At 34.6% G+C, this 22,989-nt stretch overlaps 1 pseudogene; it reads left to right on the top strand.

Moving 5' to 3' along the window:
* The first annotated feature begins 12,040 nt into the window (after positions 1-12,040).
* Positions 12,041-13,298, top strand: LOC101965055 (PHD finger protein 23 pseudogene; annotated as a pseudogene).
* Positions 13,299-22,989: the final 9,691 nt, after the last annotated feature.

Below are 22,989 nucleotides of genomic sequence, written 5' to 3'. Positions count from 1 at the left end.
GCTCCAAATTTGCAGAGAATTACATTTTATAATAAAATGTGACAAGCATTTTCATATTGACCTCTATTGAGAATATTCCATTTTTTAAATAAACCATGTGAAAAGACTGATTTCTGGTGAGGGAGAACTGTCCTCCCACTGGAGACAAAGATTGCACGTCTGGAACCATGAGTCATCAGCATTGCTTCCCTCAGTTTCTCAGGGTTCCAACTGCCTTCAAACACTATCTAAAGCCTTTACTTGTGTCAAGTAGAAATGACAGTTAGCCATTCAATATCCACTCTATTAGCATCAAACTGTGGTTTAAAACATAATTGTGTGAGTATGGAATAGAAAGTATGGGAGAAACATGAATGTCAGACTATTATGAGCTGTTGGAGCTAGATGATGGATGGGCACATGAATATTCTATATAGTTTGAGTTTGCATCAACAGCATACAAACTAAAACTGTACAGAATGACAGAAGGATAAAAAGAAACATTATGGACTTCAGAATTAAAATAAACTGGACTCAATTCCCAGGTTTTATACCGTCAAATTTTGTGCCATTGGACAAGCATCAACGTTTATGAGCCTCAATTTTTTATCTATACAATTAAGACACAATTAGATTACAGAAGTTTTCTGTAATGATAAAATAGATAAGCCATCTCATCTATAAGCACAGTCAGGACCATTACCCATGGGATGCCCTCATGGTATCATACGATTATTTTCTCAAAAAAGAAAATTATTAAACATATCAATTTGTGCAATTGCAAAGTGAATCAGGTGTTGTGTTGTACCCAGAATGTCACAAAGTAAGTACAAAATGCATCACTGCTGTAGGTTTTCTCATTCATCAAAGCAATATAAAATTGTCAGGAAGTTGGACTCTGGAACTTACCAAGACCTAGTGCTTAGGGGAGGAGTTTCTTAAGCTTCTTTTCCCCACCACCACCCATGACTTCCTCAGATTTCTGTTTTGGTTTATCAAGATGTGCCTTTGTTAATTTATACTTGTAAGTCAAAGTGTGAAAACAATATATCACAGCCCTGCCCATGGACATTCAGCTTCACTGAAGGAAACTAAGAGACTGATTTCCAGTGCAGAGCTCTAAACAGCTTCCTCCACATGGAGACAATTTGGAGTTATTTAGTTGGTTAGGAGAACAATAACTCCTTCAGGGCCCTTGACCACTTTGCAGGTTTTCTTTTTAATTTTTCCTTAACTCCCCACCCCAACCCATGTAATTGACTTGTAAAGTGCACTGAATCATGATTTAGAGAAAATGGAAAATTTTGATAGTCACAGTGACAAAATTCCATTTAAAACATGTAACCAATACATATACCATTTGAAAATGGACAAATTTTGTGGAATAGCTGAGCAGACACATTCTGTGGATGGTGGAAAAGTGCTGAGCAGAAGAACACTAATGAGGTTTGTGCACTCAGCAGGCTGTCCTCTGTGTCTCTCCTCTACCCTCTGTGATTGAGATCAATGGAAAGCAAAAGTGATTTCTACTTATTGTTATTAAATAAATGACATTAGCCTTGATGTGATCATATCTCTGCTTTTTAATGATCCAACCAGTCACATCTCATACTTCAGCACAAAATGCCTAGCCAGGAATATATAAATTGTTATTGTAACCTTCAATTATTATTGAACATAAGATCCACTTAGAAAGTAATTTATTAATTACAGATATTTTCTTAGCATAATTTCAGATAGTGATTTGTTTATATGTTTAATATATACACATTCATTTCACTTTTATTAATATTGATTTTTGTAAATAAAATACTCTATCAAAATATATTTTAATTAAATAAAATGATTAATTCATTGCTTTCCCTTTTACTACTTTATTCCCATAGGATTTCCCATCATCCTCTAACCAATACAAATTAATTAATTTACTTCGTCCTAGCAGTAATAAAAGTTATAACTATATAGAATAATTATGTTAGGAAATACAAAAGGAGCTTATTTTAGGACTCATAATTTAACAACACAAAATGAATACTCATGTAACATGTTTCATTGTATTTTAATAAGATAGCACTAAAGATAAGATAAAGTACTATCTTATTAAATTATCATAATTATCAATCAATCATTTTTCATTTGAAAACAACAACAGTATGAAATAGATATCAATGATAATTTCAACTGATGGATGAAGTAACCAGATAAAAATAAAGCAAATAAACTCTCCCAAATATCCCAAGGTGCCAGAACCTCAGAAACTGGGAGGGGAGAAGGGCAGGTACAGGCCTTGAAATCCACACAGGTGACTGAGATGAAATCTCAGGGACAAGTCATTATTATGTTAGAAATAACATAATAATGTTATTTCTAACATAATAATGTGCTGTTAGAAAGAGCCAAAGAGGAATAAGGTCAATAGTCAGCCACTGTGAAGACTGAGCTGACTGGTAGGCACCAGAACATTGCTGCCAACCGAGGTTGAAACGTATACCTGAATACATAACATTGAAACCACCAGAGAGAATATTTAACTCAATAATATAGTGTGTTATTAGAGAGCACTAAGAGTATGATTGAATTTGCTCTGTAGATTTAAAATTAATTCTTTTTAAAAATTAAGCAGATATAGGTATTCAGACATTAAATTTTAAAATAATTTTAAGTTCTTGTATTAATTATGTTCCAGATTTTCTCAAGAGAGGGTTGGTGAGACCATTGGTGAGAATGGAGAAAGGAAAGTGCATGGAACTGATCATACCCAGGCTTCTTTCCTCTAACATATTCTAATCCCATGTCACCCACTGATGATTTTCTGAATTGTATAACTTTGTGTTAAACTAAGTGTTTTTTAATACTGAGTCTTTTTTTTACTAATTATAAAGAAATATCAGTGTATTTATCTATAGCTCCTCAAACACCACCCCTGTCAGGTATTTCTACCATTTTGCTTATTCTTCTTCCCATTAGCTATTGTTGTGTCCAGGAAAGTTAAATGTTAGGATAGTTCACTTCAAAAACACCTGTGAATACTCCCTGAAAATCTCCTTTGTAGCTCAGTAGCAGTAAGATCGGTAACAGTACTAAACTTTCCACATAGATTCAACTCTTATTGAATGATTTCCACGCATATTTAGGATGCACAAGTCAGTGGTTTGATTTCTTCATGTATTATACAATAAACTCTCCCCACTGAAATAGGATAAATAGGATTTTGATCCATAAAATAGTTACAATAATATTCATCATTAATAAAAATGATCATAGCATATACATAATCTGAATTATTTTATGGCATTTCAGTGTGGGCAGAGAAATATTTGTATGTGTTAACTCAGTTCTCCTCTCTATCCTGGGGACAATTAATTAAAGATAAAGCTCTTCAATCATGTCAACTGTGAGACCTTCAGTTATTGCTCATAAATTCTTCCCTACAATATTTGTCAGTTACCATGGAGATGTTAGTAGTATGTTTTTCCATTAGTGTTAGTGGTAATAAATTTTATGGACTAAAATTTATTTAATCCATACTTTTTCTTCTTGTGCTTCTAGAAGTTGACCAGTCACCTCATTTTTCACAATGGCTGGCCATCAACCTTCTTACTCTTTGGCTCTGCCTCTTATTACATGTCTTTTTTAAATGCACATAAAAGAAAACTGGCTTGTCCCTGATATTTCACTTCAGTCACCTGTTAGAATTTTGAGACTTCCACAAATGTTTCTCCCTGCCAAATTTCTGAGGGTCAGACACCCACCCCATAGGTATTATATTCTAATATGGGTAATATTGGATCAAACATATTGTATTCAGATGGGTTCAAGAATTTAAGAATCTAGTGATTTTAGTAGCTTATATTCTGAGGGAGAATCCTTCAGCTAACAGCATAGTATAGGTCAGATGCCCTTCTATCTAACAGAGGATTCCTTGCCTAATCTAACCAGAAAATTCACTCAAGCTGCTATGATTAAAAATATTCCTCAAAGATTCCTTTTAAGAAAAGTTACTTTTGTAATAATTGTTTGAGTTACAGAGATTCTACCAAGTTGCAAGAAATTATATAAATGCGTGCTGTTATATGTGCCTTCCTGTTAATTAATACTTATATTTATAGTGCAATTTAAGATGAACTTTGATTTAATTAAAATAGCATACCTAGTGATAAGATTTTGGTCACAACTTTCTAACAACCTTCTCTGCTACTATGTGACTGTACTATTACTTTAAAAAACACATTAGTGGGCTGGAGATGTAGCTCAGTGGTAGAGCACTTGCCTAGCATGTGTGCACTGGGTTTGATTCTCAGCACCAAATATAAATAAAATAAAGATTCAGTGACAACTAAAACAAATTTTTTTAAACAATTAGTTTCTATCATGTGAAAGTAACTCTGTATTTCAGTGTATAGTGGAACAGATTATATATTACAATAAATCACCTACTAATTACTATAAGAAATTCATGACATTTACCACAAAATATTCAAATTCTATGATGCTCAAACTGACTTAAGTCAGTTAAAAATAGTAGCAAAGATAGTTAACATTTATTGAAGACTTGCTATCAGGAAGATAGTATTTTAAGTACCTTAAATGTATTCTTTAATCCTCATAATAAATATAGAAATAATAAGATGCAAATTTGTCGAGCTATTCAGAAACATAAGATGAAACACATGTTTACACATAGGTGCTAGTTTTTCATTGCTGGGACAAAATACATGGGAAAATAAATTGTGGGGAGGAAAGACATTTTTGGCTCCCCCGCTTTTTTTTTTTTATTCATTCTTCTACTGAAGGGCATCTAGGTTGGTCCCACAGTTCTGCTATTGTGAATTCTGCTGCTGTAAATATTGATGTGGCTGTGTCCCTGTAGTATGCTGTTTTTAAGTCCTTTGGGTATAGACTGAGGAGAGGGATATAAGGGTCAAATGGTGGTTCCATTCCCAGGTTTTCAAGGAATCTCCATACTGCTTTCCATATTGGCTGCACCAATTTACAGTCCCACCAGCAGTGTATGAGTGTACCCTTTTCCCTACATCCTCGCCAACACTTGTTGTTGTTTATCTTCATAATGGCTGCCACCCTTACTGGAGTGAGATGATATCTTAGAGTAGTTTTGATTTGCATTTCTCTAGTAACTAGAGGTGATGAATTTTTTTATATATATATTTGTTGATTGATTATATATCCTCTTCTGAGAAGTGCTTGTTCAGGTCCTTGGCCCATTTATTGATTGGTTTATTTATTTATTTATTTATTTTTGGTGCTTGGCTTTTTGAGTTCTTTGTGTACCCTAAAGATTATTGCTCTATCTGATATGTGAGAGGTGAAAATTTGCTTTTAACGTATAGGATCTCTATTCACCTCACAGATTGCTTCTTTGTAGTTTGAGTCCATCCCGTTTATTGATTCTTGGTTTTAATTCTTGCACTATAGGAGTCTCATTAAGGAAGTTAGGGCCTAATTCTACATGATGAAGATTAAGGTCTACTTTTTACATAATGGAATATTACTCAGCAATAAAAGAGAATAAAATCATGGCATTTGCAGGTTAATTGATAGGGTTGGAGAATATAATGCTAAGTGAAGTTACCCAATCCCAAAAAGACAAATGCCAAATGTTTTCTCTAATATAATGTGACTGACTCATAGTTGGGTAGGTAGGGGGAACATGGGAGGAATAGACAAACTCTAGATAGGGCAAAGGGGTTGGAGGGAAAGAGAAGGGGCAGAGGGTTAGCAATGATGATGGATGTGATCGACATCATTATCCAAGTACATGTATGAAGACATGAATTGGTATGAACATACTTTATATACAGAGATATAAAAAATTGTGCTTATATGAGTAATAAGAATTATAACGTGTTCTTCTGTCATGTATTTAAAAAATAAAATCAATTTAAAAGAAAAGAAAAAGTAAAAGGAAAAAAAAGACATTTTGGCATATGGTATCAGAAACTTCATTCCATGGTTGGTTGACCCTATTTTTTCTGGCCATGTGATGAAGAAATACTTCATTGTGGAAGAGTGTGGCAGGGCAAGGCTTCTTACCTCATGGCATCCAGGAAGGAGAGAGAGGGGATTGGACCAAGGAGAAACTATGGTCTCCAAGGAAATGCTCCCAAGGACTCTCTCCCTGCAACTAAGTCGCACCTGCTGAAATTTTCACCACATCCCAATAGTCCATTCAAATTATTAAGCCCTCAGTGTGTTAACCCATTAATAAAGTTAAAGTCCTAATGATCCATTTACTTCTCAATTACCCCATTTGTGAACATTTTCTGCATGAAAGACCAAGCCTGCAATACATGAGTCTTTGGGAGACATCCAGATCCAAAATGTAACAACTTATTTATATGATTTTATGTACCTATAATCATTTAATTAAATTGATTTATTATTTTAGAAATTTTAAGTTTACTCCTCTCATTGTTATTTGTGACTTCATAATAATTGACATTCATTGGTAATACAATGACTACTTGTACTAATGTATTGGTTTTGTAACTTGTACAATTTTGTTTGTGCTATATTGATATCTCATTTAGGGAAAATGCATCTATATAAGAATTTCTCCACATTAAATTGTTGGACTTCTGAGTTAAAATCATATAATAAATTCCTGGATTTATGTTTCTAAATTAGACTATAAAAATACCTTTATATATTTTGTTACATATTACTTTCTTTTCTTTTGAAAATTTACCATGGTGACATAAATATATCTCTGGTCCAATATATATTATAATTGCAACTATTTTATATTATATAATAAAATCATTATTTTATATAGTATAAATTATTTAATATAAATTTTTATGTAAGATAAAATTATTATTTTATATAAATTTTTATATAAAATGTGCTGTACTAGGGATCAAATCCATGTCTTCACACATGTAGTCAATTGCTTTACCATTGACTTACTTCCCTAGTCCTATAATTATGTTTCTTTTATTAAAATAAAGCTGATGCTGGGTGAATGTTTTAATGCATACTTTTTTATCAATCAAGGATAATTTCACGTTAATTACCTTTATATTCATGTGCTTTGTAAAACTTAAATACAAAGTTTACAGGGTTAATTTTGGCTTTTTTATGTTTGGTAGATAGCTACTTCAAGAGTGAAAAAAATTGAGGCATACTCACAAACAAAAATTGGTTCAAAGTAAAAAAACATAAAGCATATTGTAAATTTCACTTAAAGGTAAATTAAGGAAGATAAAGAGGTTACATTTCCTTGAAATTGATTTTCAATGAGCCTATTTGCCACTTTACAATAATGCAAATGATGTAGTCTTTGTTTAAGGTATAATAGATCTTCCTGTTTTTGACAAAATATGATAAGTGGAGTATCAAAGAGGGATGACACACATGAAAAGAAACAAAGGATTTTTGTCATACAAATAAGAAAGAAAAATGTTGAGCTTTTAATAAATAGTAAATTATTCATTCAAATATCTCTAATTTTAACTCATTTGCTAATGTGACTAAGTTGTGTATGAATAGAAGGACTAGGCAGAGAGGCTCCTCTTTGGATTTAACTATCTTGAATAATCTTATTTTGTATTCCACAGGATAAGGTGTTCCCAGATCCAAGTCAGATGAAGAAACTCAGGTTCAGGAGGGGAAGGGACATGCTAAGGTGACAGACACTACTTTAAAACAAGATCTAAAGGTCAGTTCTCTTGACTGACCCCACATGCATGTGCATGCTTGTAAATCAACTTCCATGGCTATTGTGAACTTAAAAACCTGTTTTAAATTTTTCAGGTATCTCTTTTTTTTTTTTTTTTTTTTTTACTGCTCCTTTGTTTTTTCAATTACATACTATTTTGATCAAAAGGAACCAAAACAAGGGCTGGAGTTGTGGCTCAATGGTAGAGCTCTCGCCTAGCATGTGTGAGACCCTGAGCTCGATCCTCAGTACCACATATAAATAAAGGTATTGTGTGCAACTACAACTGAAAAATAAATAAATATTCAAAAAAAGGAACCAAAACAGAAGATAAATCCCTAGTGTGACAACAGGGATCTTGGGCAAAAAAAAAAAATGTAGAGAAAAATTTGAAATTCTTCATGTTTCCCTTATTGAAATTAATAGAAGCCTTTGATGTACTTTGCTATTTTTTCATTATATCTTTGTATCAAGAATGATGGAAATATCAATTTTGTCCAGCACAAAATGTGCCTATCTAGAAAAGCTATAAACCTCTATTGATTCAGTAGACAGAAATAGGAACTAACTCATTAGAATCTTTTTTGTTTTGTTTTGTTTTGAAATGAAAGGGTAAAGTTTCTAAGCTGGAAAGCTTGAATTAAAATGTAAAAGATTAGGTATTATTAAGTTCCTCTGTTACACCCAGATTCCTGAGATAGTTAAGACAACGCCCTACTGGCCATTTAGCCTAGGGCCCCGTGCAGTTTGTCACAGGGCCCGAACCAATCAGTTTGAATGTGTACCCTGCTTAGGAATGACCAATCACCCCTGTCCCACCGGATCTCGCCAATGAATGTGTTAATCACGTCTTAGAGTTGTTGTTCAATTTTCCCACGCCTCATGATGATTTGTTCTGATGTATGCAAAGCCTCCCGCCCTCCCCAAAAAGTGTACTTAAGCTCTGCTTGAACCTCTGCTCGGGGCTCTGGGCCGCCCTCCCTTCCTGAGTGAGTCTTGAGCCTCAGTGCTGAATTAGGATCCTCTTCAATAAACTCCCTCCTGCCCATTGCATGAAGCTGGTCTCTTGTGTTCTCTTTCTCCAACGATTCGCCGGATCCTTACAATATTACTACTTCAAATAAGATATACCAGGGAAAATATATGGTGTGCAACCTCTATAAATCAATACAATGTTAAATATACAATTTATAGGTCAAACAAGCTTATAATAACACACATGTAGGTAGATTTGTTTTCAATTAAACTATAGCATATAAATCAAAGCATATATTTTCATGTAATTAAGTTTATAGCTCTGAACAATGCAGTCATGAAGGAGTGAACGAAATGATAGAAGTCACGATTCTAATGATTCTCTTTGAAATTTGGATTAAACTAACCAAATAAAATAATATTTTCTTATATTAGCATAAAACCCATTATCCATGAAAATAGTTTTTTCAAAGATATGAAAATCTTTATGTGTATGCCCATGTGAATACTAGAGAAAGAAAGACATATGTATGTGCATATACATGTTCATTAGTATGTTCCTGTCCCTTTAAATATGTATCACAATGCTTCTCAGATGCTCTATGTCCCTATTCATTTTCCTGTTACTAGGATTTTATTTTTTTCTAGTATAAAAACATAGACTGGGAAATTCTTCAAGAATCTTTAATCATGTACACTTCTAAATATATTCCTAGATTTTGGAAAAGATAATTTCTAGTCCATGGATGGCAATTGCTTCCAGAATCTTGATACATACAGACAAATTGTTTCCAGTAAACTTTTGATCAATCCATTCTGAATAGTTATGCATTTTAAAAAAGGCAAATCCTACCATGTACACACTGACCTAAAGTGCTTCTAGGGATTTTTGATGATTTCTGAATAAGATACAAACTTCACTCTAATCCACATATTCCCTGGAGTGCCTATTTCTGTCTGTCCTTTTAATGTTATCTAAAATAACTCTTAATTCACTGTCCTCCACCTACCATGCTCTACTTTCCTTTTGTATATCTGAGCCATTGTACATGCTCCCGTCTGTGTAATGAATTTATTGTTTGATCTCTTTATTCAGAACTTAGCCTAAATATTCCCACTAGCTAAAATGTCATCAGCATAGAGATCTTCCTAGACTTCTTTATCTGAATGTGTTTTCAATTACTCTCCTTTGCATCAAAAATTTCTTTCTTACTCTAGCTTGTAATTATCTGTAATTTATAGTCTACAAATATTTGATGAATAGAGTAATCATTACCTATTAAGTCTCCAGTTACCTTTTACATATGTTGAAATTATGCCCGTTAGCATTTTCTTTTAATTATACTTCTATTTTTGATGAATATGTTTTTGCACATTTTATAATATATTAAGTGAAACATCTTAATTGATTTGTTAATTACTTCTGTGTTAACTGAAATATCTCAATTGCTTTATTAATTGCTCCTATCTTTTTATATTAAAAAGTGCTTGACTAGGGCTGGGGATGTGGCTCAAGTCGTAGTGCACTCGCATGGCATGCATTGGGTGCTGGGTTTGATCCTCAGCACCACATACAAATAAAATAAAGATGTTGTGTCCACTGAAAACTAAAAAATAAATATTAAAAAAATTCTCTCTCTCTCTCTCTCTCTAAAAAAAACCAGTGCTTGACTAACCTGAGATCAGTTACTGCTCTCTGGCTTCATTATTACATATTTAGCCATTGTTGTTTATAGACTTAATGTAAAGTAATAGCTTTTTTCTCCAATAAATAATAACTGTACCTGGAAATTGCTGAATAATCAATGCACACAAAATTGGTTGATTAATTTCCAGACCTCATTTTTATACTTTCCTAGCTAAATTATTTTTTTTAATTTCCTAAGTCATTTCATTGAGATTTTAATTGTCTTAACATAAATCAAATTATAGGCTTCTTAGGGAAGAAGTGGCTTTTATACAATATTTATTTTCTGTTATCCAGGATGAAAATGATATATTTGCACATTTAAATGTCATATTTTCCACTTATATTTATAGTAAATGATTTCAGAAGACTTGTGTTTCTATTACTATGTCTATCCCTTCTGAATTCTCTCTAACTAGTAGAGCACTGGAGAATAAACACACATCTAAAAACAAAACTATATACCAGGAAAACTGAAAAAATCACTAAAAGAAATGAGAATTAATGTGAGTTCATTAGTCACTGGATTCAAAAAGAAAGGAAAAAATTGATATCCTTTCTATTTAAAAAAAGAATAAAAAGATATAATAATACACTATTTTATGCACAATAGACACATATATATATATATATACTCACATTAAAAATTAAGTTCACAGATTAAAAGAAATAAATGCTATACATAGGTAAGTATTGTTATCAATTATCTCCTTTGTTCTATTTGATGTGAGTTCACTCATTAAGGAAATATTATATTGTTATAGTTTAGATATTAAGGGTTTCCCAAAAGCTCATATGTGAGACAATGCAAGACATTTTAGAGGTAAAATGATTGGGTTATTAAAGACTTAACCTAATCTGTACATTAACTACCTTAAAGGGATTATCTGAGTGGTTGAAGGTGATGAGTCATTGGGACATACCTTGGGGTATATACTTAGGCAGTGGGAGAGGCAGAATATTCTCTCTCTCTGCTTTCTGGTGTCATGCCCTAAGCTGCTTCCTCCCACCACACTCTTTTCCATAATGCCCTGCTTTATCATAGGCCCTGAGAAATGTAGTCATTTATGGACTAAGATCTCTGAAACCATGAGTGATAAAAAACTTTTCCTCCTCTAAAGTTGTTGTCAGGGCTTTTGGTCAACAGCAGTGAAAATGCTGGCTAAATAAAAATGGCACCTAGAAATGGCATCATTGCTATGACCACATGATTCAGAAACTTTTTGAGATTTGGGGAATTTATGGGAGGAAATTTGAAAAGCTCTAAGTTGAAAAAGATTTAAAATGTTGTAGGCAGAGCTTAATGGCAAATTCTAGTGGGAGCTCAGAAGATCAGAAAACTAATAGGACTGCAGATTGTAAAGACTGGGCTCATGAGGTTTCAGAGGAAAATAGGGATTCTATTGAAAATTGGAATAGAGGCCATTCATGCTATGTTCTAGTTAAGAAGTGTTCTACATTTTGTCTGTGCTCTGAGATTTTCTGTGAGACTGAATTTCAATGTGATTAATCTTGTGAAGGAAATTACTTGACATGTGGTATAAATATTGCTGGCAGGGAATCTCAGCTGAAGCAGACACTTCTGTGGAGCAAGGTAAGTAGGAGTACCACCAGAGGTGGCACCAGGATCTCCGGCTCAGGGGAGGGGGTCACCACACCAGGAGGAGGGGAGGGGTCAATGCTGAAAGCCATGGCAGAGCCCAGTCCGGAAGCTACCAGAGAAACATCAGAGAACAATTGAGGATTTCAACAAATTCTGTAGTTTTGTTTTGGCCTATGTTAGTTACATTCCCCGCCCCCCCACCTCCCCCCCCACCCAGCAAAGAGTTAGAGACAGGAGAACAACTACCTTGAGTTGGGATTGTATTAATACTTACAGGAGGAACCTACCTAAAATGATACATAAAACTGGTAAGGCAATGGCCAGCCTCTGACTCCAGTTCTCCATTGCGTGGTGAGAGTGCTGCAGACAATGATGGCCAGGACTCAGCCCCTCTGATCTTTGAACCATCCATACCTTGGTTAATAAAAGCAAAATCAACTAAGAGAAGGGCAGTGCAAGCAGGTAGCACTCAGCCTAGACCCCCAAGGTCCACCTTCTCACGTATGCAGGCTCTTGATAGTCCACCCTGCTTGAGAAAATGAAGCTCAAGGACTCTCTCTTTGATTTTCATGGGCCCAAAGTGGCATCTCCATGGTCACCCCTATCTCTGACACAAACCTCCTGGTACCCTGCTGCTCTCCCCACAGTGTGCCTTTCCCAGGGAGATCTCTCTCAGCCTCGAAAGAAGGACCAAAAGAACTGAAAGTTGGGGCCAGGAGGTGGGGCTGGTTTGGGGGTGCTTCAGAGGCCTCTGCCAAGTCCTGGGGATGGGGAAAAGAAGTCTTGAATTAAGAAGAGCAAGAAATGGAACTTGTAAAAGGCTGAGCAGGGGCAGGTGGGGGGAGAAAAGATTCCCACCTCCTGGCCCTCCCCAGGTACCCCTCCCTCAGTGATACAGACTCTGAACAGGAGGAGGAGGAGGAAGAAGAAGAGAAGAAAGAGGAAGAGATGGCAGCAGTGGTAGGGGGTGAAACCCCAGCCCCTGTGCTCCCCAAACCCCCTGAGGCACCTAGACCTCCTGTCTCAGTGCACCTGAAGGAGCCCCTCACACTGACAATGAAAGCAAGGAGGTGGCCAGCACTGAAAGAACCAAGATAGGGATGCCAGCTCCAGTGAAGGCGAGATGTGAGCCATGGATGAAGACATCAGGGTAGAATCAGGTGGTGACTCATGGGATGTGATCATTTGTTACTGCTGGAAGCTCTTTGCAGGGTGGCCCATGATTGAGTGCAGTCTGTGTGGGACATGGACCCACCTCTCCTGCTAAGATTAAGAAGACCAGTGTCCCTGACTTCTTTTATTGTCAGGAGTGCAAGGAACTGTGTGCGGCCAGAGACCCAGCAATAAGGGGTTTTCCCAAATCGGGAGAGCCCTGACTTTCCTAGTCTGCAACTTGAAAATGACAGCATTACTTGTGAACTGAGGCTCAGCGTCCTCAGTCTGTTCTCCTGGAGCTCGGATACTGTCCTAACTTCAGGGCAGGAATTCCCAAAGGAGACTTGTTTGGAATGGAAATGAGTGGCTTTCTCCCTATTCGATGCACTTGAAATTGGACATATTGTAGTTGGGGGAAGGAAGCTGTCTGGGTGTATAGACACAAAATGTCTCTCCCTTGGACCTCCCACCCCTCATCTTTTGGGCTAGGGTTCCATGGAATGAAATGGGACAGTTGTCTATAAAACTAGTGTAAATATTATATATATGTATATGTATGTATGTATGTGTGTGTGTATATATTGGCATATATATATTGGCATATATATATTGGCAACAAAATTGGCAGTTTGGCCAGAAAACTGCAAGTAAAATTTGAGCTAAGGACATTGTGGTTGTTAAATACATTGCAATCACTAAAGAAATGCTAATTGCTTCACCCAGAATTAATTGGAAAGATGTATTGAGGACATCTCAGGAATTGGCAAGTCTATACCCATCTCAGGCTGTAGGATGTAAAAGTACAAAATCCTTTAAGCAGAGATCAGTGGGGCACCACCCTAGTTGCACAGGGAACCCTAGGAAGGATTGGTTGATTGATTGATTGATGATGATGATTATTATTATTATTATTTTACCATGCTCAGCCACCCAGACATTCAGAAGTTTCTGCAGCCAGAGTCCCTGGAGGCTTGACTACTGTTGAAGTTTGTGCAAACCTGAGCTTCAACCATGTAGTGCTGGTTCTGCAGAAATGCAGGATGCTAGAATTAAGGGGTCAAGTAGGCTTTCATCAAGATTTAAAAGCAAGGTTTTGGAGGCCAGGAAAAGTGCAGCAGCATCATAGTCCCTGATGGCAGTGATACTGGTCTTGAAAATCAGGATCGGGTCCTCTTCCCCCATGTGGATATTGAAAGAAACAACAAGGCAATCACAGGAAAGAAGTTTTATTTAACTGATAGAACAGAGACAGACTCCTGGGGTCAGGGAGAAGTGGACCCAGAGCTGGTATCCATGGAAGGGGTGTAACTTGTCCTCTTACAGTTTCTTGGTTTCTTTCTTTTCTTGCCTCCTCCCAAAAGGAGCCTTCTAGGGGCTGTCTCTCCCTATTTTTCACATCTGCAAAGAAAAATAGAAAGGGAGTCATGCAGGGGTTACTCATTAACAACTCCTTGCTGGGAGGAACACTTCCCTGAAGGCAGGTGACCTTGGCCTCTGGTGAGGAGAAGGGTATGTGTCCTGAAGGTATTAAAATTCTATTTCCTTTGAATCAGCCTCCATTTGTCCTACTTGACCCAGTCCTGTACACTACTTGCCTGTCTTTTGATCTTGCATCAGCAGCCTGGAGAGGGCATGCATGGAGATGTGAGTAAAAAGCCTTAGCTACAATGGAGACCCCAGAGATTAAGAAATGACAGTAATGTGGGCCATCTGCCAAGGAAAGCTGCAGAAATTGAGCAGAGACAAGCCAAGAGAGATGCCTTGTGGGCCGAAACCAATAACACCATAGGGGCAGAGCCACATAAGATCTTTGCAAAGAGTTTCAGGATGCCATTTGTCCCAGATACTGAACATGCAGCTAAAAAACTTTTTTGCCCAGCTGGATTTCAGTCTTGCTTTGGTCCCATCCTTTTTTTTCTATGCCCATGTTTCTTCTGTTTGGTATGGACAAGTTTACCATGTAGCATTTTATGTTAGATATATGTTATCTTGCTTTTGATTGTTACACAGGCTCACACTGAGAATTTGCCTTGGGTCTCAAAGGAGACATAAGAGTTGGACTTTCGGACAATATTAAAATTGTTGACACTATGACAGCTCTTGGAAATGTGCTAAATGTATTTTGGATTTTCAGATAGACAGGACCTCTAGGTGGGTGGCTAGGGTCAAATGTTATGGTTTAGATATTGGGTGTACCCAAAAAGCTCATGTGTGAGACAATGCAAGAAAGTTTAGAGGTGAAATGATTGTATCATGAGAGCCTTAATCTAATCAGCGCATTAATCCCCTGACAGGGATTAACTGGCTGGTAACTATGAGCAGACAGTGTGTGGTTGAAGGATATGGGTCATTGGGAACGGGACTTTGGGATATATATTTTGTCAGTAGTGATACGAACGACTCTCCGCTTCCTAAAGTCATGTCCTGAGCTGTTTTCCTTTACCATACTCCTCACTACAGTGTCCTGCTTACTTTGGGCCCTGAGAAATAGTCAGCCATCTATGAACTGAGACCTCTGAAACTGAATACCAAGTTAACTTTTCCTCCTCTAAAATTGTTTTGTCACAACAGTGAAAAAACTGACTAAAACATTTTATCCAAGTCACTTATCACACAGAATTAAGTAATATCATTTTTTGAGATTCATATCTCATAATATCATATCTTTGAGTTGTTAGGAGAAATAATGGGGCAAGGAGAGTGGGGCCCTCCTGATGATATGACTTTATAGGAAGCTTGCCTTCTCTGCCATGTGGAGTAGTATATCACAGCCATCTGCAAGGCCAGAAGAATGTCTTCACTTAAAACTGACTATGATGGCACCCTGATCTCGGAATTCCAACCACCAAAATTATAAGTAAATGAACTTTTATGTTTAAGCTACAGAGTGGCTGTATTTTGTTATGGCAGTTCCCAACAAATAACACAAGTGCACACGCACGGACACCCACCCACACACACCCCTCACGCCCTATCTTATGTATTCTTAAACACAAAAGCAGTCATAATTTTATTTTATATTGACAATACTTTAAATATTTGCATCTACATCAGGAGATAGGAAAAACGAACTTTCCCAGAGTAAATCTGATACATTCTGTCTGGAAGAGTTTTCTATATCAAAATTTAAATTCTTAATGTTTATCAACTCTTGTCTTCACAGATGGAATATATACTTCATATGTATTCTTTGACTCTCAAAAGGACACGTGTATTTGAGTGGCCCTGAGTTGAGCTCCCACACCACCCTCCAAAAAGGAAATGTGTACCAGAATTATTATGGTAGCTTTGTTTCCATTTCCCTATCAATAGAAAAAAATGAAAATACTGACCAGAAAGGGCAGTTTAATGATGCATGATGAAACCTCACAATGGATGAGGTTTTTCAATACCCAGCATGTGGGTATTGAAATCACTGAGATAGAGCTGCACATTTTCTCTTTTAAAACAGCATCAAAACATACATAACTGTAAATTGTAATTGCCTCTTCCTTCCTCCCTGAAGTGCCAGGTAACTACTCCACTTTCCTTTTGTAGGTACCTCTTAGAAGTGGATTCACATAGCATTTGTCCTTTAGTATCTGATATATTTCAGTTAAAATAATATATTTCAGATTCGTCTATTCTGCAGCATGTATCAGATTTTGATTTATTTTTGAAACTGAATATTATTTTATTGTATGTATATAACCTATTTTCTTTTTCAATTGATCTATTAATGGATGCTTGGATAATTTCTATCTTTGGGCTTTTGTGAATAATTCTGTTATGAGCTTAGTTCACAAACATCAGATTCAGTACTTACTTTGAACTCTTTTGGGTCTATTCCCAGAAGTGGAATTTTTGGACTATATAAAAATTCTATTTAATTTTTATCACCATGCAGTTTTTTCTGTATACTTTCAGATATAATGTTTTTCAACATATATTTTTCATAAAAAAAATTCAAAAGGAAAATTTTACTCATGAAATATGATCTATTTTGTTCAAAAAATTGAGTGATGATCTGACTATGTATCAGAGAGGGATATATAAAGAGAAGTATGTATGTGAATATATGCACTTGGATGCTTCTAAAAAGTAATTAAAGGGTGGTTGCATTTAGCAAGAAAAAACTAAAATATGATAGGACCACTTTCACTTTGCATTTATAATTGTACCATTTTAATATTCTAACCAAGGAAATTTATTTATTTATTCATTCATTCAATTCACAATGCTTATCAAAATGCTGGGTTCATGGTTCCCTTTTATTTATTTTCTTCATTGCACATCATTATTAAAAAGATCAACTAACTTTATAAAATTTTACATTAGTAATAAGTCTTTCCTTTGAGAAATAGCTGTGTGTGTGTGTGTGTGTGTGTGTGTGTGTGTGTGTTTTAACATGGAGAGAAAAAAGGAATAAGAAAAGGATATAAGAAAAAGTAGAAGGGAGAAGAGTAGAGTATAGGAACTTAGAAAGGAGAGGAAGGAAGAGGGAAAGTCTGGGAATGAGAACAATCAAATTATGTTATGTGCCTGTATGAATACATGAAAATATTCATAATGAATCACCCTGTGATGTATAATTATGATGGACCAATGAAACCATTAAAAATAAAATACAAATAAATATACTCGAACACAATTAAACAATGGATTCTTCCAAAAATTTCAGTGATTTCTCCCTCTAAGTAAGAATAAACCAAGTTATAACCAGAAAAGCAAGTTTGAATTTCTCTGAATTCCCTGAGGGTCCACTGGATTCATTACAACTAACTATACTGAATATTAGTTTGATACTGTGTCTCTCACTGTCAAAATGGATGCTCCACGAGGCAGGGCCTTTGTACATCTGATCCATTATTTAATTATTTACTCAGAACAATATGTGATGTGAGATAAATGATCATTATGTTAATTATTAATTGAAAAAATGAATATTTTTTATGGAAGAATATTTTTATAGAAAAAGTCACTCAAGATACTTCAAGTTGACATTGTATATAGATATCCCACATCCATTAGATAATACAAATTTGGCAATTATGCTTAGTTCCTTTGTGCTTACGTTGGAACTCATAAGATTCCAGGTTATCCTGTGGTGACATTATTTCATATTTGCACACACCATTTTCACCAAGAACAGTTCTGGATCCTCCTGCAGCTGATTACTTCTAACCCTTCCTGAAGATCTCTGTAACATTTCTTTTTATTATTTTATTTTATTTTTATTGTTTTATTTAGTACTTTTTAGATATCTATGACAATAGAGTGTATTTTTGAAATATTATATATACATGGAGTATTACTTATTCTAATTAGGATCTTATTTCTTGTCCTTGTACATGATGTGGAGTTTCACTGTTATATATGAACACAGGAAAGTTATGTCTGATTCATTCCACTGTCTTTTCTATTCCTATCTCTTCTTTCTTTCCTTCATTGCCCTTTGTCTAATCCACTAAACTTCCATAAAATTTCAATTCAAGCAACCATTCTTTGTGTCTCCCAATTAGAGGAGCTGCCCGTTCTTTGATCTACTAACACCCTGCTCTCTTTTCTTTTAGAACACTTATTTAATATCTATGTATGATGTACAGCACTTGCTCAGGTAAAATAGAATAATCTGTTTGTAGTTTATTTTGATAACATTCATTTTGACAGTACTGAGGATTGAACTCGGGATCTTTTAACCATTGAAACTATCCCCTCCCCTTGTTCTTTTGATATGGTATATCCCTATGTTGTTGATTCTGGCCTCTAAATTTTAATCCTCCTACTTCAGTCTCTCAGATCAGTGGGATTACATTTTTGTGTCACTATTTTATTGATAACTATTTTCTTTTTTTTTCAAATGGATGAATAAATGTAAAAGGTCAATGACAGACACTTGTAGAACTTGAATATAGTTTCCTGCGTTCTGAGATCTGTTTCTTCACAGTAAATGTGATTTTTCCAGGATATAGTGTTTATATGTTTAAAATTGTAGTGAACACAACTGTAGGGTAAGGAAGTTAAACTATTTTCTCCAACAGTTGTTACTATCAGAATGAGATGCAAGGAAGATATGAAAGTTAATGAAGGGAAAGAAGTCTTTAGAATTTATTCTCATTTCTAGACACAGGTGCTGTCATTCATGAAGTGTTTTCAGACTTGAAAATAGATGGTCTGTCAAAGGGCTCTCCCTCTATTATAAAATTACTCCAAATACATTTGAAGAATTTATCAAAGTTTTAGAGCACTGCAGTGACCTCTCCAGTTAGAAATGATCAATCTATGTAGCATTCACAGTGATCCCTGATGCCATAGTGTCAAATGTCAGAAAGCTGCAGAGGACCCAGGTGGGCAGTAAAACCATTGCCTAACTCTCCTTCTGTAATATTGTATTATGAAATATTGGCTAAGCAACATGATATATTGTAATGAATAAAGAAATGATTAAATTGAGTCAAATTTAACACTTAATATATATTCCTACCACTGATTTAGTTTTAATTAGCCAAAGTGAATAAAATATGGTTATAATGTAAACGTCTATTCTTGAGCATATTAATTTGCAATTTACATTAGAAATGAGTTTCCAAGTTAGCTTCATTCTGTAGTTGAGAAAGTGATTCAAGATGCCAAACAGCTTTTTTTTTTTTTTAAGGAAAAGCAAAGTCCACAAAACAGAACATCATAAAGAACAAACTGAACTTCCAATAAATAATAAACTAAATTTTTCGAAGCCAACTCTTGATGTTTTAATAGTCTGCTCTCCCCAGAATAGACTTAACCACGACTTCTGAAAAAACAACCATTTTATGTATAAGTTAAATATTTTAAAATTTTTTATTATTTTTGTAATCCTTTATAAATTTAGATGGCTATATAGTTTTCTAAACACATGCAAATGCCCTACCTCACTTGTTTTTATTCACACAGCAACTTTTAAGATAAGAATGGAGAAGATATCAGAAACTAAAGTTATGTACATAATGTATAAATTATATATTGAAGACTAATCTGGAGATAGCTGTCAGGCCAAACTTGATGTTCTAGAAAGCTAATGTCTTTGAGACCAGCCTGGCCCTGATAGCTGGGTCTGCCACTCATTAGCTTCATGACTACTGATAAAAGGGAAATAGTGAGAATATTTAAATGCATACTTTATAATATCTTTAACAATGCAAGCTTTCTTTTCATTTTTAATATGCCATATTCTCCCTTTGCTTACATTTATATGTCTCATCTCATTTTGCTACTTTATTATTTATGTTTTCCTGAAACATGATTATCTATTTTGCTTTAAAATTTTCATCTGTATTATTTTCATTATGTAAAACAGAAGAATAATATATTATCCCTTTAAAAAAGAATTTCTAGGAATTCTAACCTCTGGTTTTGGCTCCTACACAAAGCTGAAAGTATCAAATCTAGGTTCAGACATCAACAGGTTAGGTTTGATTGACAAAGAATTCTCTTCCAAACTTGTTAAGAGGATTCAGTTCCTTTCACAATAATCTGAGAAATTTTTCCTTGTATCTGTTGGATAGCAAGATGAATGGATAAAGAAATTGTGGTATATATATTCAGTGGAATATTACTCAGTTAAAGAAGAGTAAAATTATGGAATTTGCCAGAAAATGGTTGGAGTTGGAGAATATCATGCTAAGTGAAATAAGCCAATCCCACAAAACCAAGGCCAAATGTTTTCTCTAATATGTGGATACTAATTCACAATAAGAGGGATGCCAATAGGGAAGAATAGCATTATCACAGATTAGGTAGAGGTAAGGGATGGGAGGGGCAGACAGAGGATGTGGGGATAGGAAAGATAGTAGAATGAAACAGACATTATTACTGGATGCATATATGTGACTGTATGATCAATATGATTCTGCAACATGTACACTCAAAAAAATGAGAAATTATATCCCATCTATTTATGGTATATCAAAGTACATAAATGCATTCTATTGTCATGTATTATTGATTAAAACAAAGAGCAGAAGAGCCAAGTGTGGTGGCACAAGCCTATAATCCCAGCAACTCAGTAGGCTGAGTGAGACAAAAGAATTGTGGGTTCAAAGCCAGCCTCAGAAATGATGAGGTACTAAACAACTCAGTGAGACCCTGCCTCTAAATAAAATAAAAAATAGGACTGGGGATGTGGCTCAATGGTGGAGTACCCCTGAGTTTACTCCCTGGTATTAAAAAATAAATAAAAAGCAGAAGTGAGTAACAGAGGTCACACTCTGTCTCAAGAAAAAAAAATAAAATAAACTATATATTTGGTTAGAGAATTTTAGAAGATGATTTTAAATATTTTATGAAAATGAAAAGAACTGAAAGTACTTTTTTAAAAGAAGACTAAAGATTTTGTAATCACACTACCTGGTTTCAATAGTCATTATAAAACTAAAGGAATTAGAAGTAATAGTATAGACAGAAGATCAGACATATAAGCCAATGGAAAAGATTTCAGTTTTTATATCTGCATTCAATTTTTCTTTCAAACACATCATAAAAGTTAATCCAATGAGGTAAATAATCCCCCCAAAAATCATAAAAGTTACATAATCATATTTAAATTTTTTCCAAATGACCTAAAGTTTTGCCTTATACCATAAGTTAGTAATATATATCATAGACCTAAATATAAAAATCTAGAAAATAAAAATTTAGATTGAATACATACAAAATAATTTGAAACGTGGATGTAAGAAACTTTCTTAAGACACAAAAAATGCTACATCAATTTAACTTGAAAATTTTTGTCTTTCAAAAAATATTGTTAATAAATTTAAAAAGCAAGCCAACAGTGTATAAACTTAGAAATGTGTATATTTAAAAAGTATTATTTTATAAAAATATGCAAACACTATATCTATGCAATAATGTCAGCAAAATATACCCATCCAAAATTCGACCAATATATTTACATATAGATTTCATACAAGTAGGTATATCAGTGGAATGCAATGTGGTGTTTTCATATGTGTTCTTATCATGAAATAATCCAAGCTAACACATATATCACCTCATACAAGTATAATTTTTTGTTATAATATCTAATATTTACTTTAAATGATTTTGAAATAAATTATGCATTATTATCTATAATTAACATGCCATGTAATAAATCTCAAAAACACATTCTTCCTCTTCAAATGAAACTTTGAAGCTCTGGACCAATATTTTCCCATAGGCTACAGCAACCATGATTTGGTAACCACCATTCTACTCTACTTCCATAATGTCAAAATATAAATGATTATCATTTATAAATTAAAAATAAAATATTAAAAATAAAATACACACACTCACCCAAAAGAAGCCACGTTGATGACAACCATATGAAAAGATACTCAAGTCATTAGTCACCTGGAAAATCCAATGGAAACTGCAATATGATCAATGTGATAGCTCTTCACATTCAATGAAATGATAAGATTTAAAATTTAAAAGATTTAAGGGCTGGGATTGTTTCTCAGCGGTAGAGTGCTTGCCTAGCAGGGGCAGGGCCCAGGTTGGATCCTAAGCACCACATAAAAATAAAGGTTTTGTGTTGTGTACATCTACACCTAAAAAATAAATATTAAAATAAATGAATTAAAAGTTTTAAAATAGTATGTGCTAGCAAGTATATAAATAACTTGGAATATATATACATATTAATATACATATATAGATATTAATATTGCTTTAAGGAATACACAATGGTGAAATAATTTTGGAAAGTTTAATCTTCAATCCATAAATTCTACCCTAAAATATTTGTAAACTCCAAAACCTACACATGACTATTTTACAGTAGCTATTTTCACAATTTCCCAAAATTGGAAAACAACCCAAATTCCAAATATACATCAACTAGTGAAGGGCAAGCAAGTCCATTTCCATATGTACATCCATGAAAGAATTTTAAACACCTGCTCAGTAAAA

This window comes from Ictidomys tridecemlineatus, chromosome 4 (assembly GCF_052094955.1).
Source record: "Ictidomys tridecemlineatus isolate mIctTri1 chromosome 4, mIctTri1.hap1, whole genome shotgun sequence".
NCBI classification, from domain to species: Eukaryota; Metazoa; Chordata; class Mammalia; order Rodentia; family Sciuridae; genus Ictidomys; species Ictidomys tridecemlineatus.
Note: the sequence above shows the minus strand (reverse complement) of the source record. Positions and strands in the feature narration are given on the sequence as shown.